Source organism: Tiliqua scincoides, chromosome 1 (genome assembly GCF_035046505.1).
Source record: "Tiliqua scincoides isolate rTilSci1 chromosome 1, rTilSci1.hap2, whole genome shotgun sequence".
In the NCBI taxonomy this organism is placed as follows: Eukaryota; Metazoa; Chordata; class Lepidosauria; order Squamata; family Scincidae; genus Tiliqua; species Tiliqua scincoides.
The window spans coordinates 221,818,427-221,836,067 of record NC_089821.1 but is presented as its reverse complement, the minus strand read 5'-3'; the positions used below and the strand labels follow the sequence as shown (position 1 = coordinate 221,836,067).

The window sequence follows — 17,641 nt, the reverse complement described above, 5'->3', positions numbered from 1 at the left end:
GGGCAGGGAAGGGTGGGGAGAGGGCTGAAAGGGTGGGGGAGGGAAGAATGGAGAGAAGATGGGACAGGGTGGGTGGATCAGGCCCAGGTGAGGGGATGGAATTGGCAGCATTGGCGCATGCCAAATCCCAAGACCCTTCCCAGGCCTGATCCGCCTGCACTGATCAACACAGACCTGCAACAGTGATATCGCTGGCATAGATCCAAATCGACCAATGTCAGCTCATGAGGCTTACTCCAGGGCAAGGGGCTATATATCGCCTTATCCTGAGGAGACTTCCAGCAGCCAAACTTTCCTCATGGGATGTAGGATGCGCAAGCACCACTGCATCACCACACAGGGATTTAGGTTGGATTGGGCTATAAATTTGCTACATGACTATACATGGGCACAAATCATCCACAAGCCCCACTGATCCCAAAGGAGTATGTGTCAGAGAGTCTGTACCTTCTCTCTGCAGTGGCCCCCACAGAAAAGGGTCCAGCAAAAGGTCCCTGAAAGGGGGATACATTTATCAAGGGGAGAAAGAGTTTGTAAAATGTACCCATGTTTTGGTTAAGATATAGAGTTCAAACAAACCTTCTGACTTGATCATTTAAGAAATTTTTGCCTGGCTATGAGACACAAACAGGTCCACCTGAGTAAAGAAGCACCATGTGAATGCTTTAGTACCTCAAATATAAATGTGGGCTTTGGCTGCATGAACTGATATAGAAGAGCTAAGAATAGATACACTGTTAAAGAGTACTACTCAAACACTCATCTGACATCTGTGCTGCATCAATGTCATTTTGCGACACTGCATCACTGGAGGGGCCACCACCACTTGATGCATTTGTCACAACCAAACAACAGCTTTAATCTGTGTCATTCTATTTCACTTATTTTAGAATGTCCTGAGAACCTGCTAATTAACAGCAACTATGTCAGGCTTTCAGTATCTGTTCTTGAATGCTAAATCTCATACACCTCGGTTTCCTTTACTTTTTATGAAAATATGGCTCCTGGCTCCTAATGTTGGAGGCACCCGAGGCTGGCTTCATTATAGGGATCAGGTGGTATGTGTGCCTAAATCAGGATTGAGTATAGTGACTTCAACTATCTGAGTGTAGTCTTGCCCTCTATTTGCTGGTTTTAAAGGTCACAATATTCAGTTGAGTGACTCAAGGCTGACAGTGTGGTGTGACATGTGAAAGTATCCAAATTAAAGCAGAAGAAATTTTAAGACAGGAATTTGTAAAAAAAAAAAAAAAAAGCACACCAGAATTATAAATAAAGGAAGAATCAAAATTATTTGACACTCATTTCATTCAGCACTGAGACGAAACATATCAGCAATTTGCTAATATATGTGTTTTTTTTTAATTTTCATATATTTTAATGGATTGTTCAGCTTGTACATCCCCAGAACAATGTAATAAAAAGCCAGGACAAAAAACACTGTGTTTTGTGAATGCCATAAACAAGTGTGCTTTCACTCAGACTTATAATTTCCAGCGGGATGTTTTAACAGAATGTATTTTTCAAGAAATCAGATTTACTAGCTGAACTTCCACAGCTTCTATAAACAGGGCTTTACCACAGCTTATGATCAGACAATCTGGCTGTGTTTTTTTTTAAGTTGGTATTGTTGAGAATTGTTCATAGCATATTTATTGTTCCCAGATCCTTGGTACAGAAGAATGCAGATAGAAGAATTCTTAAAGTAAATACTTAGATGACTATCAAAGGCAAATCTCTTTTCATACTTGTTTACGTAACAACAGGCCCAATCTTATATATTCATTATGGAGAATGAGAATGAATGCGTGTATGCACTTGCAGGCAAATATACAAGAGGGAGTAAAAAGCTAAGAAAATATTAACTGCAGAGCAAGATACTATGGGATTGTTTGTCTCACTTTTTTCTCTTATGAGCCACCTCAGGCTATCAAATTTTAAATGATGGTCCAGAGAGCAATGAATTGAAACGCAAACCCAACATCAGTACATAATCCTATTCAGGAACAATCCTGGCTTGTTACCCCAGCCTATAACTTTTAATGAATCCTTACAAAACCGCTGCTAAATATGCAATTTCTTTATATCTTTCCAAACATTGTGCCAAATTTGAATTAACAGCTTCTTCCTTTTAAACAAATGGTTAGAATTCAAAATGCTACCATGAACGTTGTAGGCCTTTCCATAAACATATGCGTACATAAACTAGAGTAGATCAGTAGCAGCCAGGTCACATAACCTGGCAAATGTTATGTGCAAAGCACATAAAGCAACAAAGCAAACAGTATATATACTCATATCCCAACTTGTCTTCAAAAATTCTAAATGAAGATTTTGAGCCTCATGTCCATTCATCAGCTTATATATGTGCAGAAGTTATTGGCAACCTTCAGTCTCCTTGACTTCCGGAACCCTTGACTTCCGACGGGCGGACTTCCCTCAAATGAGGAGGCTGGTTAGAAGGAGGTTGAAAGGGAGGGCAAAAAGAGTCCAATCTCTCCAGAGTGCATGGAGGCTGCTTAAAACAACAGTAATAGAGGCCCAGCAGAGGTGTATACCGCAAAGAAAGAAGGGTTCCACTAAATCCAGGAGGGTGCCCGCATGGCTAACCAGCCAAGTTAGAGAGGCTGTGAAGGGCAAGGAAGCTTCCTTCCGTAAATGGAAGTCTTGCCCTAATGAGGAGAATAAAAAGGAACATAAACTGTGGCAAAAGAAATGTAAGAAGGTGATATGGGAGGCCAAGCGAGACTATGAGGAACACAAGGCCAGCAACATTAAGGGGAATAATAAAAGCTTCTTCAAATATGTTAGAAGCAGGAAAGCCGCCAGAGAAGCGGTTGGCCCTCTGGATGGTGAGGGAGGGAAAGGGGAGATAAAAGGAGACTTAGAGATGGCAGAGAAATTAAATGAGTTCTTTGCATTTGCCTTCACGGCAGAAGACCTCGGGCAGATACCGCTACCCGAACGGCCCCTCCTGACCGAGGAGTTAAGTCAGATAGAGGTTAAAAGAGAAGATGTTTCAGACCTCATTGATAAATTAAAGATCAATAAGTCACCGGGCCCTGATGGCATCCACCCAAGGGTTATTAAGGAATTGAAGAATGAAGTTGCAGATCTCTTGACTAAGATATGCAACTTGTCCCTCAAAATGGCCACGGTGCCAGAAGATTGGAGGATAGCAAATGTCACGCCTATTTTTAAAAAGGGAAAGAGGGGGGACCCGGGAAACTATAGGCCGGTCAGCCTAACATCCATACCGGGTAAGATGGTGGAATGCCTCATCAAAGATAGGATCTCAAAACACATAGATGAACAGGCCTTGCTGAGGGAGAGTCAGCATGGCTTCTGTAAGGGTAAGTCTTGCCTCACGAACCTTATAGAATTCTTTGAAAAGGTCAACAGGCATGTGGATGCGGGAGAACCCGCATACATTATATATCTGGACTTTCAGAAGGCGTTTGACACGGTCCCTCACCAAAGGCTACTGAAAAACTCCACAGTCAGGGAATTAGAGGGCAGGTCCTCTCCTGGATTGAGAACTGGTTGGAGGCCAGGAAGCAGAGAGTGGGTGTCAATGGGCAATTTTCACAATGGAGAGAGGTGAAAAGCGGTGTGCCCCAAGGATCTGTCCTGGGACCAGTGCTTTTCAACCTCTTCATAAATGACCTGGAGACAGGGTTGAGCAGTGAAGTGGCTAAGTTTGCAGACGACACCAAACTTTTCCGTGTGGTAAAGACCAGAAGTGATTGTGAGGAGCTCCAGAAGGATCTCTCCAGACTGGCAGAATGGGCAGCAAAATGGCAGATGCGCTTCAATGTCAGTAAGTGTAAAGTCATGCACATTGGGGCAAAAAATCAAAACTTTAGATATAGGCTGATGGGTTCTGAGCTGTCTGTGACAGATCAGGAGAGAGATCTTGGGGTGGTGGTGGACAGGTCGATGAAAGTGTCAACCCAATGTGCGGCGGCAGTGAAGAAGGCCAATTCTATGCTTGGGATCATTAGGAAGGGTATTGAGAACAAAACGGTTAGTATTATAATGCCGTTGTACAAATTGATGGTAAGGCCACACCTGGAGTACTGTGTCCAGTTCTGGTCGCTGCATCTCAAAAAAGACATAGTGGAAATGGAAAAGGTGCAAAAGAGAGCGACTAAGATGATTACGGGGCTGGGGCACCTTCCTTATGAGGAAAGGCTACAGCGTTTGGGCCTCTTCAGCCTAGAAAAGAGACGCTTGAGGGGGGACATGATTGAGACATACAAAATTATGCAGGGAATGGACAGAGTGGATAGGGAGATGCTCTTTACACTCTCACATAATACCAGAACCAGGGGACATCCACTAAAATTGAGTGTTGGGCGGGTTAGGACAGACAAAAGAAAATATTTCTTTACTCAGCGTGTGGTCGGGCTGTGGAACTCCTTGCCACAGGATGTGGTGCTGGCGTCTAGCCTAGACGCCTTTAAAAGGGGATTGGACGAGTTTCTGGAGGAAAAATCCATTATGGGGTACAAGCCATGATGTGTATGCGCAACCTCCTGATTTTAGAAATGGGTTAAGTCAGAATGCCAGATGTAGGGGAGGGCACCAGGATGAGGTCTCTTGTTATCAGGTGTGCTCCCTGGGGCATTTGGTGGGCCGCTGTGAGATACAGGAAGCTGGACTAGATGGGCCTATGGCCTGATCCAGTGGGGCTGTTCTTATGTTCTTATGTTCTTATGTTCTTATGTTCTTATGTCTCGAAAGACTATGGTAGCACGCTCTGAATGGTGGTTCTGGAACAGCATCTAGTGTGGCTAAAAAGGCCGATTTGGGAGTGACAATCCCTTCCACACCGGGAGCAAGTGCAGTCTGCCCCTGGTCTGTCTCCCTGGCTATGGGCCTTCCTTCTTTGCCTCTTTGCCTCAGTCTGTTGGCCAAATGTCTCTTCAAACTGGGAGAGGCCATGCTGCACAGACTGCCTCCAAGCAGGACGCTCAGAGGCCAAGGTTTCCCATCTGTTGAGGTCCATTCCTAAGGCCTTCAGATCCCTCTTGCAGATATCATTGATTTGCAGCTGTGGTCTACCTGTAGGGCGCTTTCCCTGCACTAGTTCTCCATATAGGAGATCCTTTGGGATCCGGTCATCATCCATTCTCACAACATGACCAAGGCAACGCAGGAATCTCTGTTTCAGCAGTGTATACATGCTGGGGATTCCAGCTTGTTCCAGGACTATGTTGTTTGGAATTTTGTCCTGCCAGGTGATACTGAGGATGCGTCAGAGGCAGCGCATGTGGAAAGCGTTCAGCTTCCTCTCCTGTCGTGTGTGAAGAGTCCATGACTCACTGCAGTACAGAAGTGTACATGCAGGAAGATGGTAACCCCTGCTAATTGGGTAAGAGGCACTTTTTCAAATGGGTGCTCCTTTTTTTAGCAGGGGGAGAGTAACCGGTCCCCCTCACCCCAGCAATGTCTGTTCTAGTGGCTGTCTGCTGGTATTCATTTGCATCTTTTTAGATTGTGAGCCCTTTTGGGACAGGGAGCCATTTATTTATTTGATTTTTCTCTGTAAACCACTTTGTGAACTTTTGGTTGAAAAGCGGTATATAAATACTGTTAATAATAATAATAATAATAATAATAATAATAATAATAATAATAATAATAATAATAATAATAATAATAGTTGTCTAGAACACAGGAACAGAGAGGTTATGAAGTCCCTGAAAACATTTTCCTTCACTCCAGCTCTTATTCCTTGAACAGCAGCTTGATCTGTAGGTAGTGACAGGTGATCATACTTATAACCATACATCCTCTGACAATCTTCATTTGCTATTTTGTACAGACCAAGCACAACCCAATTCATAATCCAGAGCAAAAAAAAAGTCTTTCCATCTGGTAAAGCGTAAGTGTTAAATCAGATTAAAAAGCAAATACATTTCACCTAAATAATCTAATAGAGGGAAGTCTTTAAATGATTTGAGATGCGGAGGGTGGAAGGGCCTTTCTCTGAAGCACTGCAAAGCTAATACTGTTCTTTACTGTATTATGTACAAACCAAAGGTAAAATATAAGTGTTCATTTTTAGTGCTTTTAATCTCTCTTCCCTTCTCTGAGCTACTGCAATAGATCATATACAATAATCTATTGGATTGTAGTTTTAAAAAATCTGAAAAGAATGAAAGGGCTAGAAATGGGGTTGCTACTTTTGAAAAAGACCATATCATTGAAGATAGCTTTTCATTTCCTGCACTGTATCATGAATGCCATAATATATTTATTACAGCAATCCCTTTCAGAAGATGTCTCTTCTTACACAGTGTTTGCATGTGTGTGATTCTCTAGTTTTCTAAACTAAAATGAATTTTACAACAAAGAAGATCAGAGGATCAAAGTACGAGACTCAGCAGAGTTTATATGCATCAATGAAGAGCTCTGAATCAGTAAAACACTTGAATCTTCAATTATATTTTTTCACTGCACCACTTTTTGGTGCTTCTGAAAAGTGATAGAACTGGTAGTTATGCTGACGTACAGTAAGGTCATTTCCATATATGACACTATTATTAGGTGTGCTCTGAGACACATGCACACATGGGTAACTGGAATGCATGTGCAGGTATTCATTTGGTGCCGACTTGAGAAACCCCATTGCAGAGGCTGGGTCTTTAAATCTGTTAATTAGCTTCATGCCAAGGCAGTGTGCTCTTGAATACTAGTTCCAGGGAGCAACTGTGGAGGGGATATGCCTTCATTTCCTGCTTGTGAGCTTCCCAGAGGCAACTAACTGACCACTGTGAAAACCACAGTGATGAACTAAATATGCCTTTGGTCTGGTCCAGCACCACCAGCAGGCATATCAAATCTTGTGAAAATTTAGCCATACTCTGGTGATTTACAGTATTTTCATCTTATCTAACTAAAATTGTAAATACGCATTTTCAACCCAGTGAGTATATTTTGAGTTTACCCCCAAACAGAAATATGTATCGAAAGCATTTTTAATGGTATAAGTGGTCTTTGAGCATATGACTTTTGGTGGGTGTGGTGTCAAGGGACGGCCATGGCAGGACCTGGGTGAGGGCCCAAGTCAATTCGGAAGCCCTTCAGGTCTGTACCTTCAGTATCAGTGGCAGTGCCCATACACTCTCAGGGGTGCCATGATGAGAGCATGGATTTCTCAAGGAAACCCAGCAGTCTGGCACCCACACTAACTATTGGTTCTCAGATGTAGCACAGAAACAGACGATAATTAATTTTGGAGTTTAAATGAGTAAGAGCTCATGAAGCATAATGGAAATCATACTTAGAGAGCTGTGGACACTCTTAATGGTGGCATATTTAACATTTAAAATGGACTTTTCTTAAAACAAATTGTAATTTCTACATTATTCCAAGCATAAGATGTTCCTTTAAACTTTACTGAAGTTTGCTTACTGTCAGAAGAATTACTTTAATAAGATCCATCACTGGACAGATTTGAGCAGCAACTAAGCACAACAGAAGACCACCGTCTCCTGGTAAAGAACAGTTTATGCAGCATTTTCAAACAAAACAATACTTGGAGGCCAGCATAACAATGGCTATCCTGGGAGGCAATAACCAAAGGCCATAAGCATGTAAAAGTTTTAATAGATACTGAATATCTATTTTATGATCAGAGTAATTTCAATAGTAGAGAATTACAACAGATGGGAATAAAGAGATGTATTACATCCTTAACAGAACTAGACACTTGACCTGTGTGCCAGGCAAAGACTGTCTGTATTAACCTTTCTGAAACCCAAGAAGATAGCCAGCTGCACTTTTACATATGCCATCATTTAATTTAACAAGACAACACAGAGGAAATAATCTAATGCTGATGAATATAGGTATGACATGAGTTCACATAGTTATGGTAATGTTTCCTACACTGTGCTGTAAATTTTACATAAATGAGATCTGACTCTAACTCAACATCTGGACCCATGACCACCCTGTGGACATCCTAAATGGACACTGATGGGTATCTTAAATCACTTCAGTCTTATGTTTTCAAGTCAATATCCCTTTCGCGTCTCAAAAACTATCTTCAGCTTACCATATCATACAGTTCTGTTTCATTCCTCAGAATAATTTATTTATGTATTAGATTTATATTCTACCTTTCTCCCCAAAGGGCACCCAAGGCAGCTAACAGTGGTAGTTGTTAGCCGCTAATTTATTACAATAGTATGAAAGAAAGGCAACCTTCACAGCTAGCATTTAGCATGTACATTGATGATAACAACATCCCTTTTCATGCTGTCTGAAATTATGAAATTACATGCAGTGCTGAAATCTGAAACTATGCACAATGAACATATGGGGGGCATGGGGTTGCAGAAAGCTTCAGAGTCTTCGGTTACATGGGGAGAGGGTATACATATATGTACACATGGAACTGGGTATGGACAACAGGTACAACCTCAGCTCCCGTCCATGTGTTCATTGTACATGGTTTCAGGTGGGAAAAAAAGCTAATGATGCCACTACTGAGAAAAATATCCAAATGTTCAACGAGAACATAAAATGCCGATTCTCGCTGCATCCCAAATTCTCCTTGGGTGAATTGTATTTGTTTTCTTGGAACTGAAGGCAAAAAAAATTCCTATTCTAATCCATTAATGTATATACAATAGCAATTTAGAATGACTTTCAGATATTTGAAACAAAGTTGAAGTAGCTTCACAAGAGAGATTATTACAACTAAACTAATACAAAATCTTTTTACACATTGCTCCTGGGGGGGGAAGTATTTTCATAAATTGGGAGCTGCTTCCGACTATACAACTTTGACATAAGGGAGCACTCTTGCAAATACAGTCATATAATGTTGGAAGAATTTTTCCTAGTCAGGCAGAAGCAAAAGTTATTCTATGCAGATATTTACATCTTCTGCTAGTGCAGCTGAAGTAAATGGATGCTGAGGAGCAAAATATTCTGTACTCAAAAATGGTTCTGCAGGCTATTTTAATGTTTCTAAGGACCCAATCCTATTCAAATTTCCAACACTGATGCAGCCTCAATGCAGCCCCGAGGTAAGGGAACAAACACTCCCTTACCTTGAAAAGGTCTCTTCGACTGCCCCCCTGCTGCAGGATGCAGCACATGCCCCTTGGCACAGTTGTATCAGTGCTGGAAAGTCGAATAGGATTGGGCCCTAGAACACCTTATCCAAGCCCATTAGTAAGCTGTAACAAATCTAATACAACTTCAACATTCAGACTGTTTGAGAAGTCTAAGCTATAACCCTTTGGAATATAGAATTAGCAATAATGATGCAGACTGGCAGCCCAATCCTAGCTACACTTTCCTGGGAGTAAGACCCATTGACTCCAATGGGAATTACTTCTGAGTAGACATGCATAGGATTGGGCTGTGAATGCTGTTATCTACAGTTATGGTTACCTAAATAAACCTGTTGAAATAGGTCTATGAATAGTTGCTTCATAAGTACGACAAATTCTCCCAAATTTAGAGGGAGATACTTTATTCTGTAGTCTTCTGTTATGCGTAAATAATGTAAATACAGTCTAACATAATGGTCTATCAACCTTACATTCAGTATTACTTGAGAAAGCCAAAAGCCAAACCTGTGTGTTCAAACACGCAGTTATATCTGCCCAAGAATTTTTACAGTGAGGTTTGTGACCTGCCCAAACATATCTATGTTGGTGCCTATTATATCTGTATTTGCCTATTCTGCTTTCTACTTCTGTCTTCCCAAGGATTAGAGCCAAATAAAACTAAGTTCCTCTAAAACACTGCATCCCTTCCCCACATTTACTTAACACTAGCTATCAAACCAAGTATGTAAAAAGGCCATCAGTGTCTTTAGAAATGTGCTTTATGGTACTTTCGCAACACTCATAGGCTGGCGCAGGGGACTTGTGACAGCCTAACCCAAGGTTAGGACTGTTGTTGAATAATTCTGATACCAACAGTTCCTTCAATTCAGTAGATTGAGAGCTCAATAAAATTCAGTTTAAGAAAATGAAAGCAAACAAAATATGACTGTACACCTCAGGTTACTGGGGGTTTTTTTTCCACAGCAGTGAAGGTAAATGACCACAGGACAAGATTAGCAAGGGATATTGTGATTTCTCCATCATTATTGTTTGCAAACCAGAAATATGCTTTATATCACTCATAAACTGATGACCTGCATGAATGAATCACCAGGTAAGGCTTTAGATGTAAATAGTTTATGTAGCATAGTTGCTGATTTAGTGGTACATTTGGAAGAGACATCAAGATTTACACATACTGGTCAAAAAGGGGAAAGCTAAACATGTCACAGAGTTAACTGTAGCAGTATATCACACAGTGAGCAAGAACTGTAGTAAGCACAAAACTACTCTGTGTGTGCCACCAAGAAGAGAAACAAAAGCAAAGGGTAGAAAAGCACAACATGAAGAAAGATGCAATAACTTCTTGCTACATTACTTTTCTTCCTGGAATATTCTTCAAAATAGAACATTCACAAAAGCAAACAAAATGATTTGATGGTTTAGTAGTTGGCAACCTTCAGTCTTGAAAGACTATGGTATCACGCTCTGAATGGTGGTTCTGGAACAGCGTCTAGTGTGGCTGAAGAGGCCAATTTGGGAGTGACAATCCCTTCCACACTGGGAGCAAGTGCAGTCTATCCCTGGTCTGTCTCCCTGGCTATGGGCCTTCCTTCTTTGCCTCTTTGCCTCAGTCTGTTGGCAAAGTGTCTCTTCAAACTGGGAAAGGCCATGCTGCACAGCCTGCCTCCAAGCGGGCCGCTCAGAGGCCAGGGTTTCCCACCTGTTGAGGTCCACTCCTAAGGCCTTCAGATCCCTCTTGCAGATGTATCGCAGCTGTGGTCTACCTGTAGGGTGCTTTCCTTGCACGAGTTCTCCATAGAGGAGATCCTTTGGGATCCGGCCATCATCCATTCTCACGACATGACCGAGCCAACACAGGCGTCTCTGTTTCAGTAGTGCATATATGCTAGGGATTCCAGCTCGTTCCAGGATTGTGTTGTTTGGAACTTTGCCCTGCCAGGTGATGCCGAGGATGCGTCGGAGGCAGCGCATGTGGAAAGCGTTCAATTTCCTGTTGTGAGCGAAGAGTCCATGACTCGCTGCAGTACAGAAGTGTACTCAGGACGCAAGCTCTGTAGACCTGGATCTTGGTATGTTCTTTGATGATTTAAAACTTCATTAATATCAGAGAATATCAGAGAATACGTTGAGGGATATTTGGGGTTCTTTGAATCCTTCAGAGTTTTCTTTCACAAGGTTAACAGAGGGGGCAATCACCAATCACTTTTGGTATAAGCAGCTATTGTAACTCATCCAGAGCCATTTTTTGAGTCCTTTTGACTCATGTCTGAATCTTTTTGAGAAACAATTTGAGTCACAAAGTGGCAAAAAAAGCAAGCACACACACAAAACAGAGATGCAAGTACACATCAAAGTGAGACTTGACTTGAGTCTATTGGAGTCTTTTCATTTTTAAGGTAAAACCTCAAGTTCTGAGTCAGTGTCCAAGTCTGTATGAGTCGTAAATAATGCGTATCTTTGCAACTCAAGTCTGAGTCATCCGAGTCACGGCCCATCCTTGTGACATACACTTCTCCATCCACTTTGGGGTCTTTCCATGAGGGAAACATGCATCCCTTGCTCCACACACAACCTAGTAGTAGAGATGTGGGAAGGTTCCACTGTTACCACTTGTATATGCAAAGCAGGCTTTTTCTTGTCCCACTGACAGTCATAAAGGGCTAGTCTGGAAAAATTGATGAGAGAGTGTCTTCTCGCCATCCTCCTCCCAAGGGGGCAGTTCCACTTCAAGAAAGTTCTGGAAGGCCATGTGGGCAGAAGGTGCACCCAAGAAACAGACTGAGGCCATAGCATAGGTTAGTGCCAAACACAAAAGAACAACGAAAAGAGGCAGTCTCCCCCTGCTGAGTTATGTCACCCTAAACAATGATAGATGGTGTCCCATAGGTGACACAGATGCCCTCCTCAAAAGGAATAGGCCGCTGAAGGATAATGGAGTGCCCAAGCTGTCTGCTGCTCTCTTCCAGGTCATGGGTTGAACAGGGTTAATGGCACTGTTGAGGCCAGCCTTGCCCACCCCAGGGGCACAGAAACTGCAGTAGTCCTGCCTCTGGCTGGTCCTTCAGGCTGCTGATCTCTGTTTGTTGTTTGATATTGTGGGAGCTCAGGACTGCCTTGGTCTCTCCTTCCTCCCTGGCTTTGGTTTTCCAGTCACCCACTGGCCACTCCCACCAGGATCTGGCTATCTCCCCATCTCAGTCTGCCTCCCTCCTTTCCTTTCCTTTCCTTTTCCTCTTCCCCATCCTCCATTCACTCTGTCTTCTCTTTCTCCTGACCAGTCTCTCTTGCCTTCTGCCTCACACTCCTTGCTCCTCCTGCTGTTTCCCCTCATTTCCTTTTTCCCACACTTCTTCTTTCTTACTTCTTCTTGCCCCTCCTCCTTACTGCTTTGTCCTCCTTTCTGTCTTCCCCTCCACCCCTTGCAGCCTTGTTTTTGAGGGCTGTCTTGTGCTGTGCTTCCCATTCCCCAGCTGATCACACTCTGTGGTGACCAGCTCCAGCTGGGACCAGGTGCTGCCCAACAATGTCACTGGTTCGTTGATCACCTGGTCAGCACATCTTGGTGCTGTTGCAGCCAAGAGCCATGGAGCTTCCATTACCACAGAGAGTCTGAATTATAAGAACAAAAGAACAGACCTGCTAAATCAGATGAAAGGCCCATCTAGTCCAGCATCTTATTTTACACAGTGGCCAACAAGATGCCTCAGGGAAGAACACAAGCAAGGCATGAAGGCAAATGTTCTCTTCTGCCATAGCTCCCCAGGTATTCAGAAGTTTGCCTAGAGGCAGCACATAACCATCTTGACTAGTAGTCCTTGATAGATTTGTCCTCCATTAACTTATCTAGTTCCTTCTAAAAACCACCAAGGCCAGTGGCTGTTACCTCGTCTTGTGGCAGTGAATTATCTATCCATCAGCACCTGACACTGCATCAGGAATAACTTACTTGCATTTAATGTGAATGTTACTACCAAGGAAAAAGTTTGACGATTATTTGTAATACAGGTGGGGCCTGGGTATCCACGGGGATCCGTTCTCGTCCCCCCGTGGATACAGAAAACCACAGATAATGAAAACTGTGGTTTTGGCCCCTTTAAGCCCTCCAGAGGTGACCAAAAGCATTTCAGAAAGCCCTCTGTAGGCAACCAGAGTTCAGCCCTGGTCACCACTGGAGGACTCAAATTGGGCCAAGCTTTGGGTTCCATATTGAGCCAGATCCATGGAATCAGAATCCACGGGTACAGAGGCTCCACCTGTACAGAATTGATAGCCGATGACAGAGGGGGATGGGATGTTCTCTGTCTTTGATGTTTCACAGTGCTCAACCCCTGTCGTCTTTTTCGTTTTGTTTTTTTGTCTCATAAAACCTGAAAGCCAGGTGCAGTTGCAGCAGAACCAATTTATCAGAACTTAGCAATTTTGAACCATCTTTCACAGACATATTCTCCCTAGAATAGACTCCTAATTGAGCAAATTAATTCAAAATATGTGTGACAAATAAATACAACCCCTTTGAATCATTAAATAAAAGAAACTTTTAGCTGCAGATTTAACATAGAAAATATGTCACGTTAAAAAGTGAAACAAATTTCTAACCATATGTCCCCTTAAAATGTAACATATTTGTTTACAAACTTTCACCAGGAGTGAAGAATCATACAGAAAATAAACATAACTTCTTGCAAATTACTTAACCTGTTTTCCAGAAAGAATTTGAAGGCAAATGTGTCATCATACTTCAAGCACAGAAATCCCTTGAAACCACCACTGACAAATTCCATCACGAGAAACAGTGCAAGGCAATCCTAATAAAACACAAAGCTTATCTTTGTTAAGTCATGCATATGACTCCTAGGCTGACATCATACAGAGGTTACTGAATGACAGCCCATTCCTATGCAGGTTTATTCAGAAGTAAGTTCCATTGTGATCAGTGGGATCAACTCTCAGAAAAGTGTGCATAAGATTGTAGCTGGAGACTCTAAAAGACGTAGCTTGGTGCAGTCACATGCACTGAAAGATGGCATTCCACAATTAGGCAATCAGGAATTTTTGAGCAACAGTTAGAAATAACTCCAGCCCTCCCTTTGGTATGAACTCTCACACAGCATGGGTCATCTCAGCTTTCTGGGTCAGATGTGACATTCATACTCCAATTCGCTGAAAGGCAATGGTTGTTACTACTCCTCTCTCTTTTCTACCCAGAAACCTCAAAACATCCATTTTTATGCTCCCACCACACCACTACCATACCAAGGAAGCAGACATTAGTGACGATTTCCCATCAAAAAACTTTGTCATTGTGTCCAGAACATCCCACACAACTTGCTGGCCATCATCACTTCAATCTAAGTTCCACACCTATGGGCTTGCCTGAACTCAGTCCCCAGCTATGGCCACACAGCAAGCAAGCACTGAGATGGGAAGCTCCGAGTTAAATCAGGGAAAGATAGAACTGTGTATCACTGGACTAACGATACCCCCAACTATAAAATTTGTGCAACCTCATATGATCATGTCCCACCTTACAGGGAAAAGCTAAGGTGCAATAATGAGCTATCATGCATCACATTCAGGATCTCTCTGATAATACCAAGCAGTTACTCATAAGTAATCTCACAAACATCCCTCAGGTACCACAGTTGCATCACCACCATCACATGACCTTTCAAGGCTACAGAAAGACATTCCAAGATAAAGGAGTGCAATTGGTTCTGTGGATCCTGAAAAGGACACTGACTACCACAACTGCAGTTTCAGTGATGTGCCCAGGCTCAAAACCAGGCTGACAGCAGTCCAGAAAAGTGGGGACAGGAGTACCTACTGTAAAAAACATGGAACTGCTACCAAGAACAGCAGTTCCATCCCATCTCAAATATTCCCCTCTGATACTGTAACATGTAGTACAACTTAACTCAGATTCTGATATCATGCTGCCCATTTCCTCTGACCCCCACAGTAGCAGCAATAATGTGGAAGGAAACATTCATCAAGACACAACGTAAGTTGTACTATATGTTACAGAGGTGATATCTCAACGTAGGACTGCTTCTCTTGATGACAGTGGCATGTCTCTTACATAGTTTTTGGATTCTTGGAAGGTTCAGATTTGGGGGCGGGGCATAATTACATTATATGTGCCTTGAATACTCAAGAGCACCTGAAGCTGAAGTGCACCCATGCCCTTAGCAATAATATTTGCAATTGCCAGGCAAGAAAAAGCATGCATTTGTGCCCCTTCCCCAGAGGAAAACATTATTTGCCAGTTTTTAAAAAAAAAAATAATGTTTTGTTCTTAGATCTTAAAACAGAGATAAAATTCAAGACTCTTGACTAACTACAAGTGTTCTATCATCACTAGCCAATTATCATTCTTTTGGGCTGATATTAAATGCACTGATGCAGCTCGTACAAGAAGCGTATATATCCTCTGAGTTGTGGCACAAATCTTTCCCCCTTCCTTGCAAATGTGACTAGCATTGTGCTGGCAGAAGCTGCTTTACAGCAGTACAAAGTAGCCTCTGCTGGTGTCTGCTGTAGGCCTGCTTGCAGGGAGGCTGGAGCGGCCTCCTGCACACCAGTGGATCCATGAAGACCCACAGGAGCAGGTAAGCCCATGAAGGGGGTTGAAGGGAGGAAGGCAGGGAAGAGGTTGAATAGGAGAGGGGTTGTGCAAAATGGGGTTGTGACGGGGCAGGTGAGAGGGCAGATTGGGTCAGGGGGCAAGTTTGGCGGTGATGCATGCCAAATTCTATCCTCCTTTCTGGTCCTGATCTGCATTTATCAATCAATGTGTGCTTGCGCTGGTGATATTGCTGGAGCATGTCCAAGTTGACCCATAGCAGCTACTGGGGCATACCCCTAAGAAACCTCCAGCAGCCAAAAATCCCCTGTGGGATATAGCGGTAGCTGCAACAGTGTCACTGGGGATTTTGGTAGGATTTGGCTGTGGGTGAACCTTCTGTTTTCTTTTTTCTGTCATTTAAGTTGCTGAAGTAACTATGCTAGTAACATATCAGAAGGAACAGCTAAATATTAATAATTTAAAATTAATCACTGCTGAGTCAGTTCTATTTCACATAGGCTAACACTACAATTCCATCTAAGAAATTAGTCAATAACAACAAATTATACAGCAGTAATAAACAAAATAATTCTGCAAACGTGTCAGATCATGTTAACAGTGGTTTTGAATGTAATGTTACAAGGTTTTGAATAAAAATGCTTAGGGAAGTTTCCTAAATAAAGCTATCACTTAAATAGGTATACAGGCTCTCAGTTCTATCCTCATGTTACAGCTGTAATGAAATAAGTAAACTAAAAAAAATGGCATGAAAAGCAAGCTGAGGTAAAACCATCAAAAGTAAACTTCCAGCATTTCAAATATTTAAGAACATGTGAAATGCAATTTGTGTTCCTCCCAGATTTCGTTCTAGCCCTATTTTTTCAAGTACAAAAAGTTATTTTATATGAGAGATTGCATAGTCTTAGATTTAAATTGCAGAACATTGTGACTTGAGGGATTTTATCTCTCTGAAGTTGATAATCCTGCACCTCCACACCTTGCATCTGCTCATGGCCCAGCAACGAAAAATTATGAACTGCATTTTTCCATAAGCATTCTACAGTAATCTTTATTCTCCAGTGTTCTTTTGAACAGTAAGTGCTTCCAACTTTTTTTTAAGTCTAATGACTTTTGCATATTCACACAGTTTTAATGTACAGGTGGGCCTGCTGTATCTGCAGATTCAGGACCCACAGATTTCAGTATTTGCAGTTACCCAAACCCGTGGGTCGGACCCATATGGACCGTCCAGAGGCGAGTGGAGCTGGGCTCACCTCACCTCCCTGAGGTCTTAGAAGGTGTTCTGAGGGCCAAGGAGGCCACATGCGGATTTCATTATCTGCAGGGTTCCTTATCTGCATGAGGTCCTTGAATAGAACCCTCACATATAATGAGATGGCCCTGTACAGAAATAATGAAGCTCAGCTACATCCTTCACAGGATTACTGATGTGATGCACTGCCCAAAGTATACTTTCAGCACCAAAGACTACCTACTCTTGCAATGAATACACAATCTGTTCCATGGATGCTGTGTCCTTAGAGAGACTTTATTCCAGTGTCAGATTCTTTGGGCTCAATCCTATGAGGGCTCTGCACTGCTAGAAATAGTTTTCCCTCAACACAGGGTTATTTATGACTGTTACACAACCTGACACGCCATTCAGTGTGACTGGGCTAGTGCAGCAAGTGGCAAGCAGCTGCATGCTAGGGCCTTTCAATAACTCTTAGTGCTAGTAAGTCAGTGCAGGGTACAGGAGGGAGGTGAGGGGTAGGCAGAATAGGGCAGGGACAGGAAGAACAGGAAGGAGATTTAGGTGGGGAAGGGGCGGAATCAGTGGCAGCAGAGCCATTGATATCCAATCCCCCCTCCCAGCCTTGATTTGCCAGCTGGTGCAGTTCTGAGTAGATCCAGCAGGGCAGCGAAGACTTACCTCCAAACAGGAAGAAAAGTATATGGGAGCTGGAGTCTTTGT

At 42.6% G+C, this 17,641-nt stretch overlaps 1 protein-coding gene across 1 annotated transcript in view; it reads right to left on the bottom strand.

Moving 5' to 3' along the window:
- Positions 1-17,641, bottom strand: part of PACRG (parkin coregulated) — a 274,965-nt gene that overhangs the window by 109,737 nt on the left and 147,587 nt on the right. The window lies entirely within an intron of this gene.